Source organism: Anas platyrhynchos, chromosome 1, assembly GCF_047663525.1.
Source record: "Anas platyrhynchos isolate ZD024472 breed Pekin duck chromosome 1, IASCAAS_PekinDuck_T2T, whole genome shotgun sequence".
Classification (NCBI taxonomy): Eukaryota; Metazoa; Chordata; class Aves; order Anseriformes; family Anatidae; genus Anas; species Anas platyrhynchos.
Genome location: NC_092587.1, coordinates 131,188,654 through 131,216,202, shown reverse-complemented (window position 1 = coordinate 131,216,202; position 27,549 = coordinate 131,188,654). Strand labels below are relative to the sequence as shown.

General features: G+C 37.0%; 1 protein-coding gene across 9 annotated transcripts in view; it reads right to left on the bottom strand.

Moving 5' to 3' along the window:
- MID1 (midline 1) overlaps nt 1-27,549 on the bottom strand; it is a 247,705-nt gene that overhangs the window by 116,216 nt on the left and 103,940 nt on the right. The gene's annotated exons all lie outside the window — the stretch shown is intronic.

Below are 27,549 nucleotides of genomic sequence, written 5' to 3'. Positions count from 1 at the left end.
CCCCGGAAGAAATTAATCCAGCACAGAGTGATGAGGGAGTGGCAGCACCCGGGCCATGACAGGAGACCCATCTGGGCTGCCCAAACCTGCCACATGCAGAATGAGGATTTCAGAAAGGGGTATTTATTGCTTTCTCCAAATACTTTTTAAAAATTTGATGACAGTTCATCAGGAGTCAGCCAAAATAGGGGAGGTCTGAAAGAGCACAGTGCCCAAGACTCCATGGAGTCCCCGTTCTCTGAAATTTAGCAGGTGAAATGCAAGATAATAGATGTTGCTCAATATTTATTTTTTTTTTAACTAAACTTGCACACAAGCAGCAAAACGCGTCAGAAAACTACAAATGCTTCAGCAAAGTGCCCAGGAAGAATCCTGACTGAAGTCACACCAGACATTTGGTCTCCAACAAAGGTGTTAAAAATTCATGCAAAGTGGAAACAGCAGGAAAGAATTGCTTCCTTGTGTTCTCTGCTTTTCATGTTGCAATGCCTTCTTTAATACAGTGGTAACACGGCAAAGTGAAACAAAACATACCTCAGATGTCTGAACATAAGGATGCAAACCCACACCATCTTTGGTCTTTCTTCCGTGGTTGAGCCAGCACTTTGTTCTCATTGAAACAATAAACAACTGTTGTGATTATTTAATTTCCTATCCATTTCATTTCCTTGAAACAATGGACTGGAGTCCTCACATGTGCACACCCTTCATAAGGTTTTTTAAAGGTTTCTTCTGGCAGCGTCGGTTAGCATGCATGTGGAATGACAGCTTGTAACTGAAGAAATGAGCATGCAGAAAGAAGACAGATGTGCAGAGGGATTGCCATTATTGCAACTCTTTTTCATTATATTAAATGTCCGTGGGTAATCTATAGGCAAGTCAAGTTATAACCATCCCAGCAGGGGCCATAGCGTAAGTCCGAGAAGGAAGGATTTTAGATTCCTCAGCTCATATCCTATTCTTGAGCTTTCATTAAATGGCAGCATGCAGTTCCTTTGGACTGTCCCTCCAGCCCTGCTGGCTCACTCATCCAGGCACATTTGAGATAAATCAGTGCGAAGATCAACTTTATTGGCAGGTGCTGCCCTGCTGCTCTTCACATTATAGTAAGCCTAAGCTTTTCATGCCCTTTGCCTGCAGACAACCAGCCACAGTCTGAAAGTTTCAATAAATAAATAGCTTTTTGTAGTCAAATCTTCTAAACAATCACAAAACTGATGCCAAACAGTTCCAATAATCTTAATTCTACTGATACTCCTACCTTGATTTCTGCATGTCTGCTTTTTCAGTTTGAGGGTACCATCGCATATATTTTAACAAATAACCCTGGAAGAGCTTCCAAAGCGTATCTGAGTGTCTCTATATGATGGTGTGTCTATGAAGGGTTCAGTGCACTTCTCATATCGCATACATAAGTATGCACACACACGTGTGCAAGCAAACCATTATTGGTTAAATCCCATAACCTGAAATACTCCTGCTTGTGCCACTGGCTATGCTAGCTTGTTCTAGTTAGCATTCAGTAGTCTTAACTTAGGATAAAAAATGCAGCTGAGAAAAATCCACATCCTCTACCATACTAATCTCCCTTCTTCCACTTTCTTAATTCATGTCAAGTATAATATAGATGACTTTTAGCCTTCCTCTTTGCACGCATCTAATGAGATCCACAAAAGCCCCACCAGGCAAGTCTTTGGACATGGAGTTCAATTCTCATACAGCAGAAAGACAGAGATATAGAACTGAATGTGATCAAATAATCACGAGATACCACCTTCAGGGACAGCTGTGCCTGTGCATGGTACCAACTAGGAGCTCTCGTGAATCTTAGTAAAAAAAGCTTTAAGGTGTATCAGCCACCAATGCACCCTTTCTGCTGAAATTTTCCACTAGAAAAAATATGGTATCAGCACAACTGATCATCTGATATGGGCAACTATCAAGCAACTGAGATGGGGCACAAAACTCTACACCAGATTCATTACTGAAATTCACTGAAACACAAACATCCACTACTGTTTTTTTGTGGGGTCCAGTTATCCTGTTGATAACTCAGACATAAATAACTTCATAAAAATAGCTGGATTTGAAAATTGTTCCAGATGTTTTTTTTTAAGAAAGCCAGAAAGTGAGATTTTTATTTGTTTGTGTCCTAATACACAATCTCAGAAACCTTGTTTTTGCCACTTTGCCATCTACCCTACATGAAAGAATTCTCTATGCCACTCATTTCAAATGCAGAAGAGAAATACAAGATTCTTTAAAAGTTCAAGTACTTATGGAATTTTATTTAATCTTATTTTCACAGGCAACGGATATATATTTTTAGATTGGCAGGTGCTGCTTGCCAGGCACCAAGCAGTTGATACTCCAATCAGTCCCCTGTACATGCTATGCAAATACCATAGCATAGTATAACGAGATCAAAATAGAGATCTGTTCTAATATTAACAATTAAAACAAATATGCTAATATGTTTGCAGTTCATCACTTTATCAAAGACATGCAAGAAAGCAGACTCATGAATTACTTATGCTATACAGCTAATCACAGGATTTTCTGATGAAGAAAAATAATAATAATGGATTGTATGATAATAATGCATCTCCATTCTTTCTTGTCTTGTTATATTCTCAGCTAGCACAAAGGGGCTGATCTGCAAGACATTTGCATCTCTTTCCTTTGCTGAGCAGTGCCAAAGTTAGAGCAGCCTCATTGCTGTTCTGAACAACACATCAGAGGTGTGGGGCTCTCCTGCCCTGGGCAAGTACCTTCAGTACATTATTGCTTAATCCTGCCCACCTGTCACTGCCCACCACAAATATAACAAATGGAGAAAGTATAGATGCTTCCAACATTTATTTAGTATTTGGACCTTGTGATTCTCTTTGCATATGAAGAGCATAGAAGGAAGAAAAAGGCAGCTTAGCGTTTTGGAAAAATTAAAAAATGTCATGTCAGCAAGAACAACTCATGTAATACAATTTGAACAGCTTCTTAATATGAAACTATTTCATATGATACCAATGTACTAATTCTTCTTCAAATGGTTATTTTAATATTAATTGCTCTTTGAGCTATAAAACCCATTTGCTGTCTCATGGATAGAAAACTTGAGACAATGATGAGTGAGTCTATGCAGGTATGCCATTTGCCCCCTAATGTTTCATCTGCATTTTATAATGGTATTTAAATATTCTTTGAATCTGGCCCAATAAACCGTACTATAAATGACCCATTCATCGTTAACATCCTCTGGAGGAAATCAAACCCTAATTTCAGTAGCAGCATGTGATCCTGGAACAATTTGTGCCTCACTGGAGGAGAAACATGTAGTACTTGATTCATATTAGATGAATAGATTAAGAATGGCACCATCAAATATCAAATTTCCCATATTGAGACAAAATAGTATCTTTCTAAACTTCTTGCTTCCAATACACAGAATCTGCCTGTAATCTTAGGTGTAGGTGAGACAGGGAGATGTAAAAAGAAAAGCTACTCCCATCCCATTTCATTGCTACACGGAACTTGTTTTTAACATTCCCTTGTGATCACTGAAACCCTTTGCTCAGTGCTGCTTGTTGGGTTTTGGATAGGGAAAGAAAAGATTAATTACTCTATTCCAAATTGTTAGATTAATGATACAGCACTGAAATCTAATCTGCCCCCATGAAAGACCCTGAGGGAGTGATCAGGGCAGGCTCATGGAGACGTAACAAATTGGAGGATCAATTGGAGGACCATTTGGTCCAAGAAGATCAAATTGGTAAAGTAAGATGTAAAGACCATCAGTGTGCAAGTGTATGCTTATAAAACAAGAAGAAAAAAAAAAAAAAAAAAGAAGAAGAAGAAGAAAGGGAAAAAAAGGTATGAACTACCCCAGCCAAATCCACAAGAAATGGTTCTTTTTTATGTCTACTGTCTTTTACTGCAGCATAGACCAAAGGATTGTTTACCTGTCCAAACTCATCATACAGAAATGTTTTGTATCGAAAACATAAGAAAATTATATATATATATATATATATATATATATATTGCTTCATAGCTGCATTGTAAGCTACCTTTTAGCAGTATGATGCCAAATCAAACTTGATCTGGAACTTACTAAACATAAAGCCTGAAGTTTCTAAAATACTTGTCTGAAGTCAAAGCCTCTGCTACAGTATTTAAGAAAGGAATTAATCCTAAATGGCACAGAAGACAATGAGTTCTCCAATGCAGGTAACCTCAAAATTTTGGGAGGTTTAGAGAGGTTTGACTTTGGGGCTGCTGACTATAACTAAATCGCTCATGGTGTTATAGTTTTCCAAAATATTTTTTTTTTTTCCAACATAAAAGGCAGATTATTCTCTTTGGTAGAGGTGCTTTACAAAGAGGATGTCTGATTACTCTTTACCTCTACATGTTCTTCTGATTTAGAAAACTGGAATGTGAATATCACGTCTAAAAACTCAAGATACACTGCTTGAGTCTGTTCATGTTTTTATATATTGGTCACAAGGAACTGTATTAGAAATTTGAATTTATATTCTTAAACACTGAAACAAATTTCTTAGTCTCAGTGGACAATTGTATGGTATTCATAAGTAGTAGTGCATATCTACACTTACAGTAATTAAAAATATATTTTAGCCTCAAACCCAGCTCTCCATTTTCCTGAAGGCAACAGGGATGCTTCAATGTTAAAACTGAAAGATAGGTTTCACAAAGAGCTCCAGAAGTACAGACTCAATGTTCATAAAGGAAGAATTAGCATTTCCATACCAAAATTGCTACATTTAATTAAAAGACAGAAAAAATCTGAATATCATGCCATCAGAAACTTAAATCTCATTTTGCTTCTCATTAAGAATTTTCTTTCAACTGATATATACTTAGCTTCTTCATTCAACACCTGAACAAAATAGGTAGGTTAAGGTTGTTTTGGTCTTGTTTTTCAAACAATATATTATATACCTAATATTTGGATACTATATCATTCTCTGAAAGAATTGCTGTTGAAAACTGCAAGTATTGAATCACATAACAGTTATGTCAAAGTTCCCTTTTAATTCCATTTGACTCAAAATTCCTGAAAATTTGCAGAAAAGTGATCAAGATTGATAGGTACAAAACAATTTCATTAAACTTGATATAAACCACAATATGCTATCTTTACTCACTCAGACACTGTATGTTCACAGGCAGTCCAACTACATTTCTTTTTGCCATACATATTTCTAATATTCTATGCTTTGTTTTACAGAAATTAATGTAATGAGCAACTACAAAATATTTTGAAAGCATATAATTATCTAAAATTTGTGTGGTTATCAAACTATTACTTTAATTACAAACTTAGCACTGCATACTAGAATTTATTATTTGCATATTAATAAAATGTTCTTTCAAATGATTAGCACAATTTTGATAAATTTCTGACTTTCTCATTCGCATGGACACATGCGAATTGCTGCTGAAACTTCATTTCTGTTTTCAGCTGAAGCCATTGTTCTACAGCTTTCTTTGAAGGGGATGTATTTCACTGAAAATAGTAGTGGCAATCATGTTGCAGGGACTAAAAGACAGCATCAGATACAATAATTTCCTGGGAATGCTAAATAAAGTACATAGATAAATACTTAGAGAATTAGAGACAAAGCAAATGTATGCTAATGAAATGATCTTTAGTCTCAAGGGTATATCTATTGTCTTCCAGGGATATTCCTGTATTCACTGCATCATTGTATTTTAAAATGAATGAGGATCATCAGCAATTTGAACTCAATAGCCTTGAAATGTATTAGTAAAAGAAAACTGTCTTTTAATACAGAACATTAGCTCATGCAAAACAAAGCAAAGCATCAGGGAACACAAATCCTTACTTAACAGCATAGTGCCTGTTGAGTGGCTTAAGTGCATTTTATGCTTGTAAAAGACTGCAGGATCAAGACCCTCAACATGTATGAAAACATATACACCCTTGTGTTAGTCTCATAAGTGAAGAGATATTTACAAATGCAAGTCCATAAAGAGGATGATTATGGATACTCAGTGTTCTCAATGGAAAGCAAATTGCTTCAAACATTGTAAAAATGATATACTTAGTCTACAGTTAGTTCAGAGATTGGTTCTCGTAACCTCACATAAGATGAATTTAAACTCAGACCTCCAGAGACTGCTAAAGAAAATATCTCCACAAAGGCTGGCCTTGCTGATTATGCATGATTTATGTGTTGATTTGTGCTTTTCTGATTCTCCAAAGAAACATAAATCACTGTAATGTATTACATATTATTTTTTTGTATACACTACTGACCTGTTCATCTGACTTTTTCTCCATTCAGAAACTAAAAAGAGAAAATTCATAAACCAGTATGCATTGTAAAGAGACTTCTTAGCAAGTTCAAGTTTTAATTAATGAGTTCATTATAGCTAGGAGCACTTGTTAAACATATAGCTCTAATTAATCCCATCAATCACACTCTCTCTTTAACTACGAGTGATTTGCAAGAAATTAAGTGAGCACCAATTCTGGGTAACAGAGCAACCACTTTTTTTCCCCCCCCCCCCATATTTATTATTACATTTCTAATTTTCTGTTGCTTTTCCTCTTGTATCCTACTCTTTATTCTCTATCCTCCTGTTAGCATCTTTGTCAGGGTAGTGGACCCACATCTAGAAAATAAAAGACAAAGCTCGTTACCAAATTATAGATTATAGAATCATATAAGTATTGGTTTCTTTCAACCTGAAATAAGAGCATGTCACTATGTTTACGCTACCTAGAGCCCCTGCAGGTCTCAGTAGCACTGTCATGGTAGTATATGTAAAAGAATTTTCCCTTAAAAATCAATGCTAAACAAGAGACAAGGAAAGAAATACGATAGTTTGCTTTCTGCTTTTCATCAAAGAATCTCCCACTACTATGACCCATCATAAATTACAGCATAAATTAAAACACAGAAGTGTAACTCCCAGCTCAAAACAATGGGGAACGGTGTATTCATTCTCAAGCAAGAAAGAATGAAAATACTTTTAAATAACAATGCAATCTAGCAGGTAAAAGCTATGAACAAAGACTCAAATAGTGACTCAATAAAAAAAAAAAAATCTTGTGGTTATTTAAGCAATAACAATATCATTAGGGATTAATTGTTATGAAACTTTCAGATCTGGAGTTTGAAATTACAGAAATCTTCTAACTGATATGAGTGTTAAGGTTTTTGAAGAAGAAGAAGCCATCACACAGTCATCAGTTATGTTTAAAGATCTCAAGATCATACTAGAATGATATTAACATGCCACAGAGAACACAAGTTGGCCATCTGAGAATTAACACATGTTGCAGCTATTAGTTTTAATCTGTTTGAACCAGAGATTATAAAATACTGGCATATTTTTCTTAGGAAAATCTCATGTTTCCTATGAAAAATGAGCAGTCTTCACCATCAGCAAGCTATGACCCATAGAAGATGATTAAGTTAAATAAAAACTGAGGAACAAAACAGTTACTGACTGAACCTCTCCCTGGAATTGCTGGTAACAGGCAGCTGGGCAGCCATCAGCATGCTATTTTCCTCCTTTTTTTTTTTTTTCTTTTTTTTTTTCTTTTTTTTTTTTGAGTGCATTTTTATACTTTGAGCCTTCATAACATTCCATGACAATGAGATCCACTGATTATTTTAAGTTTCAGATCTGCTGAGCAATAAGTTCACAAATAAGTGGATGTGATACATAACAGTGCCTAGCACAGTGAAGATGCACAGCATTTTAATACTAACTGCAAGGTCAATTTTCCATTCCAGACTTTTATTTGCCGTACCTATCATTAAGGTAACATACCTAGGTTTCTTTAGATCAAATAGACCGAGCAGAAGTCCCTTGAAAAATAGTTACTGGGCTGCAAAGAGTGCACTAGGTTGGGTTATTTCTTAGTAATGTTTGTTGATGTAGCTGATTTTTCGGTTGCCAGTAAAGAGAGGCCCTATGCTCTGCAAGGTTCCTCTCCACTTGTCAGTCTTGTATGTATTATCAGCTCAGGAATGCAATAACTTCTCTTTTCTTCTTTTGTTCTTTCCCGCCGTCTCCATCTAATTAATGCCAACCAGAATAAATATGTCTTTGTGAACCAGTCAGATATAGCAGTGGCCGAGCCAAGTAGCTGCTCCAGGTGATAGTATGTGTCCATCCATATTTTACAAAGCAACCAAACAGGTTCAGCAACATCCAACTTCATGGCTTGACTTGAAATAAAGAAGAGAAAGAGAAAAAAAGAGAAAGACAGAAAGAGAGAAAGAGAGGAGGGAAGAAGGGAGGGAAGACAAGACAGGCTGATAATGCACCCTTATATTATTTTGCACTAACTTTAATGAACCTATGTTAAATTCACAGTCATAATGGCTTTTTTTTTGTTACAAGAGAGAAATTCCATTTTTTCCACAACAGACACAAATAATTTGTTCAGGATCTTGAATGACAGACAGAGCACACTTATTAAACAGTGACTAGCCAACAGAAATGTCTTCTCTAAGAAACCAATCTGGATGGCTAGTGCCCCACCTCTCACCCCCAGATGAGCACGCTCTAACCATATTGAATCCACAATCTCTTGCAGGTGGATGTAAATTTCACATTCTCTCACCACCTTTGTTTTCTGCAGGATCAACCTAATATTGTCTTCCATTTGCATTTGTCCCAGCTGAGAAAATCACCTAGCAGAACATGAATATTCATCCTCTCTATTTCAGCCACAAGAAATGATGAACAGGTATTGCATTACCTGAAGTGCTGGAGAAAATAAGTAGCTACAGTACGCCAGAAAAAAAAAAAAAAATAAAATAAAATAAAATAAAATGCTGCTACTGGAAGTTAGAATAAATAAAAATGTTATATCCTCCGAGACTGAAGCGTTAAGTGCTTTCCTCCTGCACTCTGCAGTGTTTCCTATTTCTTCCAAGTTCCTCATCAGTATAAATATGAACATTCACAATAGTGCCACAAACTTCATCAGCCCGTGGAGTCACATCAGGAATATAAATCCATGCTATGATCTGTTCACTCTATCATTATATTTCTTGCATTTTTTCTCCCATTTTCAGCTAGGAAAAAGACAGCTTCTGCTATCTGTAGCACTGCAGACAGCATGAGTTAGCATGAAACTATATTGTTAAAAAATAGGCCTGAGAAAATGAAAAAGGCACAGTGGAAAGTTATATCACTTAAGTCAGTTTTTCTTTGTCATTAATGAACTGGTAAGTAAGTTCCTCCAGACATAACCAAGACCAAGACCTTAATTTCCGCCATAAAAATAAATAAAATAATAATAAAAAAATAGACATTTTAGCCACCTGCTTAGTTTTTTTTTTTTTTTTTTTTTTTTTTGTTTTTTGTTTTTTGTTTTTTTTTCCTAGAAAATTGAGTGAAACAGCCACCACATGATGGCAATATTTTTCCTCTAGAGATAGATGTCCAAAACAGACAGCATGAACATCCCTCTGTAGGTAGCCATCTCTACCACTGTTAACTCCAAGAAAGTCAGTACAACCAGGATGTTCTCGGTTCCTGGCTTTTAGACAAATCATTCTTCTCTAGAAGGGGCATGGGGCGTGGTGGTGGCAGTACCTAATTACCGTGAACAGATTAGTTGATAACGAACTTACGATCACTTCCTTCAAAACTTACTCAGGACTCTGGCTTGTTATCAAGAATGGATAACCCAGCATTCCCTCAAGACTTTCACAAAGGATTTACCTAGTTAAATCAAGCAGAAATGGGCTGAGCTTGTTCCAGTACACGTTTCCTCTTTCCACTAAGCTTGTAAATGTACTTGGAAGACTTCCAGATGAAGTGGTGAGTAGAGATTCTGACTTAATGATGTACAAATGCTCACACACACTGGGGCAAAAAAAAAGTAAGTCTGTTTCAGTAGCTTTCTTTAGCCTGATTTTGAATAGTAACTAAAATACTTATTAAAGCCAGTGGAAGCTTTCACTTCCAGCTCATAAGAACCAGGTATTGAAAACCCTCTCATGGAAGCTGCTTCTACTTTTTTGCTGGTCAGTACTTACTTGCTTACTCAGTCAGTAGCACTGCATATGTGCAAGGGCCTCGTATGGAAATCTTTTTCATTAAAACCGTACTTTTATGATATTTTCTAGTCTGCATTCCTTCTCTAAACTATGGACACCTCTAGAAAATAAGGACTAATTTAAATTCCCAGAGGCAGATCTCCTGTCCAAAAGATGAAGCAATAGCAGCAGAGCCTGATAGAGTTTCCAATTTACTTTGTGTTGCCTATAATTTAGCAATGAAAATACAGGGTTCCTAAAGCAGAGGGAAGACCAGGTTCTACAGTGTTACTCTAAGGAAGATCCTTTGTAAAACACAAAGTTTTACAAAATACCTTGGAACATTGTGCAGCCCATTTCTCAGGCAGTAAAACCAAAGAAAGAGGGGAGGGGAGGGGAGGGGACAGGAGGGGACGGGATGGGAGGGGACAGGATCTGTGGGAAATAGATCTCATAGCACTCATTTTTCTCATCTGTATACCTAAATTTAACAGTATACCATATTCTGAATTATCTTCTTTTTTGCCAACTTAAGCCGTATATTTGACAATATATTCATTCTTTCCCCTTCTTTCAAAGGAAATACATCTAAGGGACAGAGGAAAGTAATTTACAGCATGTTGCTTTGTTTTATTAAAAATGTATGCTCCTTGAGGACTCCATGTGTTTCGGCTAATCTGAAGTAAATCTGTTGGACTAAAACTATCAGCAATGTTACCCTCTCTGTTCAAGGACCTGAGAGTGCCAGACACTCAAAGAGATGTTTTCTGGAAAAGATCAGAAACCAACATATTTTCCTCCCATTAGAATGGATAAGATGTGCAGGAAAGCCTGAGAGATGAAATATTTTAGTAAGAATACATGAATTCAAAAAGCAGCAGCACAGCCATCACTTATTTAAATGTTTAATGCTGAAAGAAGTTTTAGTGCCATCCTCTGTAAATCTTCATTTATTTTACTTAACCAAAAAACAAATATGCTTTATCCACAACTATTTTTATGTTGTTTATTAATAACCTGATTAAAAAAAAAAAAAAAGGAACCATATAAACATAACAGAACTACCATCAGGGTCAAAGGAGAAGGTATATTTTCATTCTATATCCACATTAAAGAGTTCTTTATTCTGTCACCAGTGCTAAGCTCCTTTGACAGAAAAAAAAGCTACTTAAAAATATGCAGACACCCTGCATCTGGAAAGAGATTGAGCAAGTCCACCAAAAGGTTCGCTAAGAGCCTTGCTATCACTGTTAAGGTAATTATTTCGGTACAAACCCTCCTTCATTTAAAAGATATATATATATATGTGTATGTGTATATATATACATATAAAAATATATATATATATATTTCTGTGCTGAATTTTGTTTTGTTTTTACAGTTTTGCCTTCTCTTTAGGGTAGTGATAGTCGCGTAGTTCTCTTCGGAGGAACTCAGAAATTATGATTACATGACAGGCAAAGGGAGTTTTTCCTCTCTGTTTTCTCTTACTTTTGGGCCAGCCAAGTTTTCCTTCTCTCCCTTTTTTCAAAGTGTAACTACTCCATCAGCCATATGTAATGAAACCCTCCTTTTCTCCACCCACTTAACACCATCCCCCCAACCTGGCCCATCAGCATCCAGAAGCAGTTCCTTGGATGGATGATTTTTAATCACTGTCTTGACTGGCAGCAAAAGGATTAAGCCATGGTCCATTCAAGAAGTAGCTTTAATACACATTAGTCAGCCCTTTGAACTGCTAACCTCTAAACCTCTTTCTTTTGCTGTCTAATCTGTATCTTAAAAAATACTTTACTGATGGTTGTACTGTACTACACAGCTTTTCATCTATACTTGGTTACAGAAATTGAATTAACTTCCACAGTGTTTTTCAAAAACCACAGTAGAATTATCTTTTCTGAATTTAATAATGCAGGACTAGAAATAACTATTTTATAAAGAATTTATTTTTTCTTGCATTTTTGACTTAAGGCCATATTTTACTTTTATTCAAATATAAACTAATTTTAATCAATTAATTTGCAGAGTAAATTTATAGCGCACCATTCCTGTTACAACTTTAAGATGGGTCAGAATTAAACAGATGATTGAAGATGTTGATCAGGGTCAGCATCTTCTGAACATAAAATAGTTTCTTTATGGCCATCTGATCATTTGGCCAGATTCTGCTATGCTGATACCTTTAGTTAACCAGTGAAAATCACTTATACCTTAATGCTATTCCTCCTATTGAGGATTTGTTTTCTAGCAGTACCAAAAACTTTGCTATTTGTAATGCAGAATAGACTATCAGCTATGAGAATAAAGACATTCCAACAGAAAGGATCTGACCTTGTAAAATGTCAGCAAATGTTTGTGTTGTTTAAAAGAAAGGAATATACTGGATATTATTATTATTATTACTTTTAGAGCCAACTTTATATTCCATGCCTCTTTTGCTACAGTTGTGCCAGTGCCCCTTAAAATGGGTCTGTTATTGTCATGCTCAGCACTGTGTTAAGTGTGAGATGGTAGTTTCATAAACAAGAAACTAAACGCTGAGGTCTTTTGATTGTCACCTAAATCAGATTACAAGCTAAGCTTTTCAAAGGTGAATGAAAGACTGTAGACTAAACATCCAGCATCACTTACATTAATTCCCATAGGAGCAAAACATTTTGAACTCTTAGGAAAAAAAGAAATTTAATACTTTGTTTTTCTGTGTATTTAAGCCAGGATTCTATCGTATGTGCAGAGACAGCATAGAGTGCCCTTAATGTAGCAGAGAAACTCTATTCCACTTAACATTTACTGTAAGTTATTTTGGAATGCTGAAGTGCTACTGCTCAAATGGAAAACATTTATTACTAAGATCTATAGATTTACATTATATTTGTGTTCAGGATCATGAAGTTACAAGATTTATCATTGCCTGAAAATCAAAGTACTAAAACATGATTCTGTGTGACACGATTCCTGTCTTCCCAATTGTTTTATTATCAGGTCAAACAAAGCTTTATACTTGTCTGTAGGTAGAAGGTGGGCCGGACTTTTTGTACACAGTCAAGATGTGGTCAAGATGGTTTATAATTATAAGTTATGGTTTATAATGGTTTGTAATTATAATATTACATCTTTTATTTGTAGGGAAACATTGATGTATTATGTGCATACAAGGAAAAAAGCAACAACAAAAAGAAAACACCAAACAACAACAAAAACACAGCATGAGAGATCCTTGAAATTACTCAACAATATTGTGAAAAATTGCAAATTCTGGCGACTGATGACAATACCAAGCACAAGTTTCACTTCTACACTACAACAAAGTAAATCACACTATTCAGTTTTTATGCTGGAGTAACAGGGAAAAGTATCTGACAATGTGAAAAGAAATGGTCATGTGTACATCAGTGGAATTCAACTGCTAATGTTCTGAGAAGAGAAAATTAGACATATGACATCTGAGCCACTCAGTCTGTGAGTACTGGTAATTTATCAGCAGGATTTGTGTAACATCCCTCCCCCAAAACAGATGAATGAAAAAGGTGTTCCACATACTTTCATGTTGCATTGGGAACATGGCTATCCCAACATATTTCAGATACAAAGCAAGACAGAGCTCAAAATAATATATAGGAGAGATAGCAGTATATAAAGCATTCAAAGCATAATACCCCAGCATCCACTTGAGATTCTCTGATAAATATCTTTCTTTACTTTGAGTCAGACCTGAACTCAAAGGGCCACAAGGGCTTAAAAAGAAGATTTGTTCTGCCTAGTCTGAAGATATATATCACCCTATAGTACCAGATGAAGTACACCAGTTCTCAGAGTTTGGCGATGGATTGCTTATTTGGAAAAGACTTCTAGTACATTGAGTAGTGCTTGCTTGTTTTTAGGACAAAACTTTTTTTTTGTTGTTTAAATCCATCTTTTAAAGCAGTCTCGCATATACATGTTTATTCTATTACTACATGCCAGAAAGAATCAGGACCAAAGAGCCACAGTCTTGCTTTCAGCCTATGCATTTCAGAAACAGACATTTGTACATATTATAAAAGGACATATTAAAAATGATATGGTTTATTTTTATACTAAAAGATACACTTTAGATGCAGGCAGTTTTTTTTCTTTTCTTCATTTTATTTTATTTTATTTTATTTTATTTTATTTTATTTTATTTTATTTTATTTTATTTTATTTTATTTTATTTTATTTTATTATTTTATTTTCTGGTCAATATTACCAAGCCTTCCTTTAACTGTCTATCTGCCTTTCTTAAGTGCTTGGGGAGCAGAAAGAATTGTGTGATGGTACATGGCATCTGTAACAGATTGACTTTTCCAAGAGAACTTGTTTGTGAATTGTTTGGCAGAGTGCTTGCTGCGAGAGAGAATAGTTCAAGTAAATATTCACCTCTTCCCTTCATATCTGTAACAATCCCATAAACACCCATAAAACTCACTCTTACCACCCTTACATGCACACAAGTCAGAAACGGGACTTAGAAGAATGACTTAAAAGTTAGTATTTTGTTTTGCTTCCTAGTCTTTGAGACATTCAGATTTCTACCCTGCCACAAGAGCTCAACTCTTCCTGTGTGAAAGCCAAGCCTGTAAATGTCACCCAACATCATGGGTGAGCATAAGCCTCACTGAGGGTGGGAGTTATCACAGCTGCACCTTTAGCAGTTTGAAAGCTAAATTTCTCCATGAGATAGATATAGCGCTATTGGGGCATCTGCACTGCCAATGACCATAATGTTGTCTCAGCTGTTGTTTCCTTGGTGAAAGAAAGAGTATGATGCAGCAGGAAAAGAAACCTTTATGGAGGCAAAGAGGAGAATCTCTGCACATTTTGTTAATTTGGTGTTTAACAACACTTTTTTTCACCAATCATCTCTAGTAGTTCTTTGTCAATCAGTCTGGGCACACCACTACAGACTGAAAACTGGACACAAGACCCATGGTGGTGGTTTTTTCCAGATGTATTTAAAGTTAGGATCTTGTGTGACAGCTGATCTGGGCAGTAAGGCTGGACTCCCAGTGAGGAAGTGGTGGATAAATTGTCTGACACGAGTCACTGTCTTCTTTATTGAAGAAAATATGGATTCAGAGACCTATCTTACCAATTAAATTGGTATCTTTGGTCTTCTGATGCAGTAGCCTGAACAAGTCTTGGAATTGCTTCAGTTATGATATTGATTGATACAGAAGGGAAAACTGAAGGCAGATTTCATTTTTTTCCCTTTCATAATGATATGAGTGCATATAATGTCTTAGGTTTTCAAAAGGACATACAGGAATATGAATTTCTTATACATCCAGTTTGTGTCTAATTTTTCAGAGAGTGCTCAATACTCTTAAAAACAAACAAACAAAACAAACCTCAGATCCATTTAATATATTACTGGTGGATCTTGAAAGTACAGGATGTTCTCTCTGTCTGTTATCTTACATAAGCAAAAATGAAGTTGGGTCACATAGCCAGAAAAATGCTCTTTGCTCCTGTCCCCAGTGTGCCTTGACATATGCAATGCTCAGCATACAACAATTTCCTTCCTGAATCAGTTTCCCTGCTTTCGTCTCCAAACTATTCAAGTACTCAGCTAAAATTTCAGAATTTTATGGATATAATTCTTCTGAATGATAGCTCGACACTTTGAAGTTTGATTTTCTTCCTTACCAGCATTACACAACAGGCTTCATATTTTTCTGAAGTATAATTTTGTTTAAATACTAAAATAACAAGACCTTAATGGAACATAAGATGACTATATCACTCTAGATAGCTCTTTGCTGTCAGCTATTCCATGCAGTCTTTACCATGCATGGCTCATTACACAGGAAACATTTCCAGTTTTCTTGTGGCTTAACCCCAGACAGCCCATTTCGTTTGTATGTGCTGTTCCTTCATGGATCATAACATCAGTCTTTTTATTTCCAGATTTTAAAAAAGCAAACTCTTAAACACATATGTATTTTTTTTTTTTAATTATTGATGTAAATCACTACATTCAAACAGACAAACAAACCAGAATATATATGATGGTTGTCTGAACAGAGAACACTTGTTCATCTTTTTCTCATTTTCATGAATGCAGGAAAAGCATAAGTGTCATTTGGAGGCTTTAAAGAATATATCATTCAAGCATAACTTGAGACAATGTTTTGGCCATTGAAACTCAACAGCCGTGGGCAACAAAAATTTCCCATGGATTTAAAATTCACAGAATTGGCAGACCTTTTGTAGAGGCTAGGGGTAAAGTTCATGCATTTCATAGCTTCACTAACTCCAAGAAACAAGGGTGCTTTTATGTACTCCTGAGCTTTTCTGTAGAAGAGATTCTTCCACTGTTTGCAGAGATAAGGAATAATATGACACAGATACAATACTCCCATAGTGTTGAGCAATATAGCCTCCTAAATACATTCATATGTTCAATCAACAAATATTCCCTAGCTTTGGTTGAATTCTAGCATTTCAACCTTTTAACAGTAAAAAGATGCCTACCACCTTCATGAAATACTAGCTTCCTTTTGCAGTTCTGCTCTCTGTAAGTTACAGAAAGAGGTAGCTCTGCTCAAAACGGATGCCTGGGAAGATGGAGCAAAGCCTGAATAATCAGGCTCCAACAGGGGTCTTGTAACAAAGCCCAGAGAGGAAGTTAAAAGCATTAGCAGTAGAATACTTTTTAGCATTAGTACTCCTCCCTCAACCTGGCTCAAATGCATCTCTCTGTTATTAAGCCTGCCCTTCATCATTTTTTCTGTGTTCAATATACCTAAGACACACTTATGCACTAACTTAACCTTCACTCTTGAGGGCTAGTCACATTGTAGCTTATGAGCCATTTGAGTGCAGCTTGCTCATTAACTGTATCTGCATTTTTAACCTCATCACTCAGAAGGAGACTGGTTTTGAAAGCACTATTATGGAAATGAGTAGTTCAAATGCAGATGCTAATTCAGGGATACCTATGCCTTTGTAAAATGGAAGCCCCTGTGCTTGCTGTAGGTCTTCCCATTGATGCTTTAGTTCAGGTCATGAGAACATTTCCAAGTAGTCTTCCAATCCTCTCCATTCATTAAGCTTTAGTTGACGTTGCTGACTGAGGCTGGAGCATGTGAAGTTTCATCCTCTCAGAGGAAATAACCCAGATGGGGAACTGTATGTGAGCACTTAATAATGATTTTCAGCCACTAATGAATATTCAGTCTTCATGCCTCAAACAGAAGGAGTAGAATACAGGAGTAACGTGTATAATGCAGATTTTGGGTTATCTGCGCTGATTATTTCACTCTGCAGATCTGCTGTTAACAAGCAGTGTTGGACTGGTTAATTTGGACACAAGCACTGAGTATGCCAAGCACCTACAGGAAACTGAGGATTCAGTCTGGGAAGCAGGAGGAGTAGGGCTTCAGAACTGGAGCATGTGGGAAAAGGTGAAGACATGGGAATGGACATGAAAGACACTGAAAGGACGTGGGATACTTAGGACCGTAGTCCTGGTTTGTGAAGTTAAAAATGTATGGTATGAAGTAGGTAACACTTATAGGCTGAGATTCCCACTAGGAGACCTGCAAGACACTACGCAGCTCTCAACCCTGTTAACATTCTGAATGGCAGAAATGATTCCAAAATTAATATATTTGAAATAAATTTGCCAATTTGTGCCCTTGCTCAGTGCACCGTGACTAGATATAATACAGTAGCCATATAAAATGAGCCATAGCATGAATTCTGCTGAAGTACCTGGATTCTACGAGACTGTGGCATCACTCTGCTAACCTTAGTCAATCCTTAGTCAATCCTATCCTCTATAAAGGTAGAACTTCATTGCAATAGACTGTATGTGTCTGGTAGTTAGATATGTCATATGAAAAATACAGAAAGACAATGTAAAACAATATTTTTTTGACTGTTCTATGCAGTCATCTTTGAACGGTATACAACTGATATCAAGGAAAACAAAGTCCACTCTAAATGATACTAAATTTTGATTTATCTGATGAGGCAGAGGTGTCCATAATAGAAGCCTACAGATAACTAGTTCCTGGGATCCTTTTATACTCAATAGGCATTTCAAGGAAGCAATTTACCTGAGTAGTTTGAGATGGCTTTATTACAAAAAGAATAATGTCTTGGAAGTACCATGAACTATAAAAGGAGCCTCGAGAAAATGGGCTGTAATGTAGCTGTCCACATCATCTGTATCTATATTGTGAGATGACTGCCACCAGAAGAGGGCAGTATATCGAGAAAATTTCCAGTTAAATTAGTACACTTCCTGGAATGCACTTGCACATGCATGGTTTAATTAAAATTAAAATGGCTCATTCTAATGGCTTCTTGTAATATTTTCCACAGAATAAGTTAAACTAACAAAAAGAAAAAATGGGTCATTGAATTTCTTGCAAATGTGTAATTATATGCAAATGCTTATAAACTGGCTGTTTGAAACCTATGAAACACGACATTTGGATTTCCTGTTGAAGTTGGTTTCAAAAGGTTACATTTTTATAGGCAACATGGACTTCTGCTGTCTCATATGATCAATATTTGTTTTATTTAAAACAAACAAACAAACGAACAACAATAACAATTGAGGGTCTGAGCACTGCAGATTAAGAGTTGGATTTAGAATTTAGAGGTAGAATTTAAAGGTAGAATTAAAAGGTTTCATAGTTTCTTTGAAAGTTCTCAGCCTACCAGAGATGCTTTTCAGCCATCATAGTCCCTCATTGTGGCAGACCTAGCTGGAACACTATCAAAATACTTCTTCACTAAACCTGTCTTCTCAACAGAAAAGCTCAATATTATTTCCTTTATTCTGTATTGTTCCGCCTAGATCTAGCCTGTATTAAATAAATAATAATAATAATAATACATCTATTTAAAGCTTTAGCAACACTTAAGTTAAATTGAGCATCCTGCATAACATCAGGTGGATGTAGTTTGTATGTCAATCCATATACTTTACAGATAGATACTAAGATTAGTTATGCAGGATTTTGTTGGAAATGGCATGATTCTGAAGGTCCACTTTTATATATCTCTTGTCTTGGTTGATATAAATAATAAATCATGGATTTAGAATCTAAAACCTAATTAATAAGATAGGTCAGCTTGTTGTGTTCACTCAGGTATTTACAATTTTCCATCCATAGCTTTTTTTTTTTTTTTTTTTTTTTAACACCAGTTTTCAGCTGCGTCTATTACTAAGATTTCTTGGGGCAATTCTTGCTGCAGACAATGTTGAACCATTCCATGATGCTTTCCACTCGGTTGCAGGAAAGCTTCCATGACCATCTGGGCACTTGGAGGGAAGTATAGACATGTACTAGAGGACTAACACCGTAAAATGATTTAATCTGCATCCTCATCCTGAGGTGAATGGGGGAGATAGAGCAGCTGACATGAAAGTAGAACCAGGCACCTGCTTCGTATGTATGCCTGTGTCATTTAGATTGGGAGGGTTGGGAGGCACCACACAAATTAGAAGTGTAAGTCTTCAGTTACAGCATGAACATGCAGAGACATGAAATTGTAAAAGAACCATGAACTGTCGCAGACCAGGCTTCCTGTCTCCATGTATTTGCATTTAAAACAGAAAAAAAAAACAGACTTGAAAAATATTAAAAATATCAACCATGTACCAAACTTTTAACGTGATGCTTCAAAACACATCCACATTTTAGCATAGTAAAACACCTGTGAATTACTTCATCCACTGAAATAAGAATGCTCTGAATATTTGGAAAACATAGTCAACACAACTTCCTTACATACTCAGAGTTACACCAATAGTACACCTAGAGTGTAAGCAGAAATGTCCCAGGTTGGGAGATTTCGAGTAAATTTTGTGGTGCAATCCTCTTTAGCACAGACATAGTCCACTTCCTGTTACCATCTGCAATTTTCTCCCAGAGAATTTCCTGCTAGTGCAAGACACCAGCAATTTATCTTTCTTGTTCTGAGTCATTTTAGAGGCCTTTATGGCTTTTGATCTTTTATACAATCTCATTTAAATATTTTATGAGATACTATGACTCATTTCATTACTTGATCACACAAGTTTTGAAGAATGGATATTCTTTGTATCTTTTTGAACTACTGGGATATCATTGCTGGCATTAAGCAACTATACTAGATATTGCAATCAGTTCTTATATACATATTACTAATGAATTTTGTATCAGTTTCTGCTCCTGGACAATCAAGAAAGATAGCTGAACATAGCCACTGATGATCATAAAGTCATAGAATGATTTAGATCGAAAGGGACCTTAAAGACCATCTAATTCCAACTACCTTCCAGGAACACCTCCCACCAGACCAGGTTGCCCAAAGCCCCATCCAACCTGGCCTTGAACACCTCCAGGAATGGGGCATCCACAGCTTCTCTGGGCAACCTGTTCACCACCCTCTGAGTGAAGAACTTCTTCCTAAAGTCTAACCCAAATCTACCGTTTTTTAGATTAAAGACATTCCTCCTTGTCCTATCACTACACTCCTTGACAAAGAGTCCCTTTCCAGCTTTCTTGGAGGCCCTCCTTTAGGTAGCGGAAGGCTGCTGTAAGGTCTCCCCAGAGCCTTCTCTTCTCCAGGCTGAACAATTCCAGCTCCTCAGCCTGTCTTCATAGGAGAGGTTCTCCATCCCTTTTATCACCCTCATGGCCTTCCTTTGAACTCACTGTAATAGGTCCATGTCCTTCTTATACTGGAGGCCCCAGAGCTGAATGCAGCACCCCAGGTGGGGTCTCACGAGAACAGAGAAGATGGGGAAAATCACCTCCCTCGACCTCCTGGCCACACCTCTTTTGATGCGTCCCAGGATATGGTTGACTTTCTGGGCTGCTGGTGAACATTGCCAGCTCATGTTGAGTTTTTTTGTCAACCAACAGCTCCAGGTCCTTCTCCTCAGGGCTGATCTCAATCTGTTCTCTACCCATCATGTATTTTATGCTTGGCATTGGCCTGGCCCAGGTACAAGGCTTTGCACTTGGCCTTGTTGAACTTCACAAGGTTTGCACAGGCCCACCTCTCAAGACAGTCAAGGTCCCTCTGGATGGCACTCCTTCCCTCCAGTGTGTCAGCTGCACCACACAACTTGGTGTCATTGTCAAACTTGCCGAGGGTGCACTCGATCCCACTGTTCATGTCAATGACAAGATTGTTAAACAGTGGTGTTCCAATACTGCCTCTTGAGGAACACCACTTGTTACTGATCTCCACTTGTACACTGAGGTGTTGACCACAACACTCTGAGTGCGACTATACAGCCAATTCCTTACCTGCCAAGTGGTCCATCCATCAAATCCATGTCTCTCCAATTTAGATACAAGATATCATGGGGGACAGCATCAAATGCTTTGCAAAAGTCCAAGTAGAGATGTCAATTTCTCCTTGCTATCCATCAATGCTGTAAGCCTTTTGTAGAAGTTCACCAGATTTGTCAGTCATGATCTGCCCTTAGTGAAGCCATGCTGGCTGTCATCAATCACTTCCTTATTTTCCATGTGCCTTAGTATAGTCTCAGCATAGAAACCGACTGACCTGTAGTTCCCCTGATCTTTCTTTTTTCTCTTTTTAAAAATGGAGGTTATGTTTCCTGTATTCCAGTTAGTGGGAACTTAACCAGACTGCCATGACTTCTCAAATATGATGGAAAGTGGCTTAGAAACTTCATCTACATGTTATCTCAGGACCTGCAGATGAATCTCATCAAGTCCTATGGACTTTTATACCTGATGCCCTGTGCAACTTTGAAAGTCCTTTTTTTCTTCACTTAGAAAGGTATTTCCATGTTTGTCTGCATAGAAGTGTGATAACAGAGGATCATTACCTTTCTGTAAAAGCCTAACAGGAAACACAGTACCTGTAACGTTTACTTCACAGTAGCTTAGCAAGATCCTAACTATAGCTGAGGCTAAGAATCTTTATCCACCATATTATGAGTTTTTCTCTTCTAGAATAGTTAAATTATAATAGCTATCCTGTGATTATACAAAAAACTATATTATCATTAATGTAGTCAGAATAACTGATCAGATTAAGCATTTTGGAATACTGGAGACTTCCTGTTCAAAAATGAAATACAAGCATTTTTATCTTCAATAAAATTAAAACATTTCATATTTTACTTTTCATAAAGTCTCTTTTCTATCATCTGGTCTGACACAATTTCACAATGAAATTAACTGGTTTAAAAATTAAAATGAATTCTTCACCTCCTGTTTTACCAGATGCTTTAATGCCAAAAAGTATTTCACTCTCATTCACAGATCATTGGAAATGCTTTTTTTTTTTTTTTTAAATAAAACAGTTCCATATTGAAAAGTTCATTTTCATCAAAATAGACACATGTTATGTCAGCTTGAATGAAATTTTTTAAGGAACATGTCAAAAGGAATGATTTTATTTAATTTTCTCATTTATTAATCACAAATATTTTTCTTTTCTATAGTATGTAGAAGAGCATAACTAAAAGGTTAATAAATAAATAAATAAATAAATAAAAGGTTAGAAATTAGAAGAAATTTCATCTCAGGAAGAGTGGTTAGGCATTGGAACAGGCTGCCTAGGGAGGTGGTGGAGTCACCATCCCTGGGGGTGTTTAAGGAAATGCTGGATGTTAGGGACATGGTTTAGTGGTTTAGATTACCTAATCAGGGTGCTAGGGGGACGGCTGGACTAGATGATCTTGGAGGTCTTTTCCAACCATAATGATTCTATGAAAACGTCTTTCAAAGTCAGTATTATAATCCAAATTTTCCAGATAAAATCAAGAAACAACATTGTTTTTTTCCCCCGAAGGCCTACAGCATGTCTTTGTCCATGTCTTCTTCGTGATTAGCTGTTCATTTCAGCTAAATAGTGTAGAGCGGCCAAAAAATGGATTGTTGTTCTTGGAATCTCTTAGCAGCAGTACACCATAAAGTCATAGCTGCCCTGGACCATACCTTGCCTAACAGTCTTCTGACACTACTGACATAGCAAGCATCCTGTCCTCCAACCCTCTACAGAACAAAAGTCTAGCCAACAGAATGTATTTTCATCAATAACCAAAGGTATGACCTTAGGTCATCATTTTTATCCATATGCAATCTTTAGTGACATTTAAGCCTTCTTATCCTGTCTGTCACCCTTGGCTATAAGTGGCAACTGTCATGGAAGTTGGTAGTTATTCCTATTTTTCCTAACCTCTTTCTCAAACTTCTAACTGAGAAATTAAGTAGTGTGGCATAGAGAGTCTCCTACTTTGTATAAACAAATTGCACCAAAACCCTTCCTACATTTCTTTTTTTTTCTTATTCTTCTAAATCCATCTTTCAACAACAACAAAATAGAAACAACAAAACAAATTGCTACAGTTTATCCATATGCCATTTTATGTCCTGTTTCTGAAACAAGAGTTGACAGGACAACATATGTGACCAATAACTGCTGTTCAGAGCTAAGCTCTACAAATGGTGACTGACATGGAACTGGGTATTCCATTAGCCAAGGGAGCTATAGACCAACCAAAATAAACTCTGAAAATTTTCCTCTGGGTGTTAATTGTTCTGAGCATCATTCTTTCCTGCACACAAGGCAAATATTCTTGACCTTCAAATTTGGATAAAAACCACCCCTATTAGTTAACTAATTTGTCCGTTATCACCTGAAGACATTCATAAGCCTTTCACCCAATACAAGAAAGAGAACAGAATACACAAATGTATATTGTAAATATGACTAAATCTCCAAGCTCTGCTAACTTGCTTGATTTGTTACAGTGCATATGCCATGCTAATTGTGCACAGTATATATATGCATTAATATGTATTCTTTAAATCTCTGGTGTATAAGTCTCTGCTCAGCATTTTCAAATGAAACAGTCCAAAGCAGGGAAAAGAATTAAGTCAGTCATCTTTCAACTCTAAAATCTGTACTTACATCTGGCTTAAGTACAGCTTTTTATAATATCTGCCCATAATATAAATTTCTAACTGGTCTGAGATCTTCCATAATTTTTACTGAGATGATATGTAAAAACATCAAATGTCTTTATCATAAAAACTAACATCTCCTGTATAACTGCAGTCTCGAAATTCTGTGGGAACATTTGGGTTTGCAGAGTAAGCATTTCCATATATTTGCAAAATAAAACATCATGGTTTTGTTTTTCTGCCTACTAAAAGCCAGATTGTCACTTCTGTAGGGTAAGTCTTTGTTCGCACAATGGAAAAATCACAAGGTCAGCATGAGTAAGGGTCTTATCATAGAAGTGAGGTCTTTTATTAAACAGAGCCTTACAATAAAAAATTTCCTAGAATTTCTTACATTGATGCTGCCCCATAATTCTGGATCATAGATTTCAAAAATGAATATGCATGTAGTAATAGGTACATTAGAGTTCTTAACTGATGATTTATAATTCCAGACCTCAAGTGCAAGGTTTCAGCATTTGGTAGTAAAAAAAATATTTACACACACTCATAATGATCTCAGGATTAAAAAAGCCAAATGTTTGTTTCTATTTGACCAGAAAACTAAGCCTTATACTTTGGATGGTTTTAGAGATGTCAAAAAATCCAACACTCTAGAATGTTGTCATATTTTTAACACCCATTAGAAATAATAGCTTGCTAGGGGGATGGACATTCAGAGGATTTATAGGACAAAGCACCTTTGATCATCCCATTACAACTTCAGTGTAAAACATGGGGCCTGCAAAGGACAGTTATCATCAGAACAAGAAGAGACAGGCCAGGCAGTCTAATGGAGAAAGAATGGGAAAGAATGGGCTGTTGCGTTTATTTCCTTTTGTACGCCTTCAGAAGTCTTCATCTCCCTTAACTTTCTGGCTGGTACCTTGCTTCTCTTTGCCTTGAAGTTTGTAAGCTATTCCTCTTTCTTGCCTCTCTGCTTGCCAAGGGAATTTCTGATTCTGTAACACTGAAAGTCCTATTTTCATATTAATTCTCAAGGTTTTCAAACAAACTTCATTAACAACTTCTATATAAATGGTTCTTCCTCAGCTTTCCTAATGCAATTTCAAGAAGAGAATCTGGTGATCTTTCCTCTTTCTCCAGGCTCTTCTTGGCATCCTCTCCCACACAGTTGTTTTCCCTCTGGGCCTCTCTCTGTCCATTTCTTTTGCACTTTATTTTCTGAATAACCTAGTCTAGTCTCAGGAATGTACCCTGGCATTTCAAAATACACTGCTGTCAAGAAAAATAGAAAACTGTTTCTTCTGTTAAATAAGCATAGCACAAACAGCCAGAGCTGCCCCTGTCTTTCTCTTTCTCTTCCTCCTTTCAAGTACCTTGAAAAGGCAAACCCATTTAATCATCCCCTGGAACAGTATCAACTAATGGCAAAATCATCATCAAAAAATGTTCAGAAAGCTTCAAAAATATTTTGAAGCTTAGGATTTTCAACGAATATTTCCAGTTTCGGTTCAATGATAGAAAGAAACACAGCCATCAGGCTAAGGGAGGTGATTCTCCCCCTCTACTCTGCTCTCACAAGTCCCCACCTGGAGTACTGTACACAGATCTAGGGTCCTGAGTACAAGAAAGACCTGTTACAGCTGTTCCAGAGAAGGGCCATGAAGATGAAAAGAGGGCTGAAGTACCTCTTCTATAAATACAGGCTGAGAAAGTTTGTGTTGTTTAGCGTGGAGAAGGCTCCAGGAAGACCTTGTTGCAGCCTCTCAATACTTGCAAGGGTCTTATAAGAAAGAGCAAGGCCGTTTTACCAGGGCCTGTACTGACAGGACAAGGGGTCTCAGTTTCAAAGTAAAAGAAAGTAGATTTGTATTAGAAATAATGAAGAAATTCTGTACTATGAGGATGGTGAGAAACAGGAATAGGTTGCCCAGAGAACCCATGGATGCCCCATCCCTGGGAGTGTTCAAGAACAAGTTGGATGGGGCCTTGGGAAACCTGGTCTAGTGGAGGTGTGCCTGCCCATGGCAGGGGAGGGTGGAACTAGTTGAACTTTAAAAGACCCTTTCAACCCAAAGCATTTTATGATTCAATGTAAGGGAAGAGAAGATAAAAAATATTTTCTTGTTTGTTATGCTCAAATTGCCAGCTGCACAGTGACTAGGATAGGAGTCACAGGTTAGCAAAGCGTACTTCCCAGATGAGATTAAAAGCACACTTGGAAAGGAGGGGGATGGAGGTCGCATTCTTCAAGATACCTCTCTGCCCTCTGGGTTTACCCTACTGTTCCTGTGAACTTTAGTATTGTCCAGATACCTAGGGAAGGCACAGAAATTTAAAGACAGAGTCCAAAAATCTCATGACAGGCAAGTGAGGAACAGTAATAGAAATTCTAACTCAGGGACAGGGTGGGGGACAGTGAGGTTTGGTCCAAAGAGGTGAAAAACACTGAACTAGTACAACAAATTACTGGAATTAGTCTGAAAACACAAGAGAACCTTAGGGAAAAAATCAACACCATCAGTTATTCATCATTCTTGGTGCATACCTACCCCATCAACTCAAGATGAAAGGGGAAATACAGTGCACTTCATTAGAAACCTGCTTTCTCTGGTAACAGTTTCCAGATTTTATAGACCACAAAGACACAATCTGTCTTCTTAAAGCAAACTCCTCTATGATATTTACAGGTATAAATTCATAGAAACAGACAATAGAAAAATTCATGGAAATGAACTAGATCCATGACCTAATACCCCATAATTTCTAGTCCACAAAGATATACAATGCTTGAGAAATAACTAAAGCATTTTGTGGTAATTATGCAATAACATCAAGCTAAAGAGGGAAAGTGTGTTTTTGTTTTGGTTTGGTTTTGTTATCTCAGCCGGGAAGCCTCTCTTGGCGGCTGTAAACTAAATTTCTTAACACAGCCTTAGCATAAACTTTAACAAAGATAAATACAATATCCTGTGCCTGGAAAGAAGTAATCCCAAGCAGCAGGACAGGTTGTGGACTGAAGAGCAACTCTGCTGCAGGACCCAGGGATAGTGGCAGGCAGCGAGTTGAACACAAACCAACAGTGAGCCCTGGCAGGGAAGGTAGCCAGCAATGTCCCAGGCTGCAACAACAAAAATACAGTCAGTAAACCAAGGGCTATTTCATTCCACTAGACTCATCTCAGACACACCTAGAATGCTATGCTCACTTTCAGTTCCCACAGTTGCAGTTGGAAAGGTCCAGTGGAGGGCCACCAGCTTGAGAACTTGACATAAGAAGAAAGGTTGGAGAGACTGGATTTGCTCAGCCAGGAGAAGAAAAAGTTCAGAGATCTAATCATACTTCTTGAGCATCTAAAAAGTTAGTTAAAGAGCAGGTGGAGACATTCTCTTCTCAAGGATGCCTGCTGACAGGACAAGAGGCAGTAGGCATGAGCTGCTTCAGAGGAACTTCTCTCTGGATATTAGAAAAAAATTCTTTCCTATGATATCAGTTGAATGTAGAAAAAGGCTGCTCAAATAAGTGGTGCAATCTGCTGCGTTAGAAATACTCAAGATTATTTGAATCTATGAACT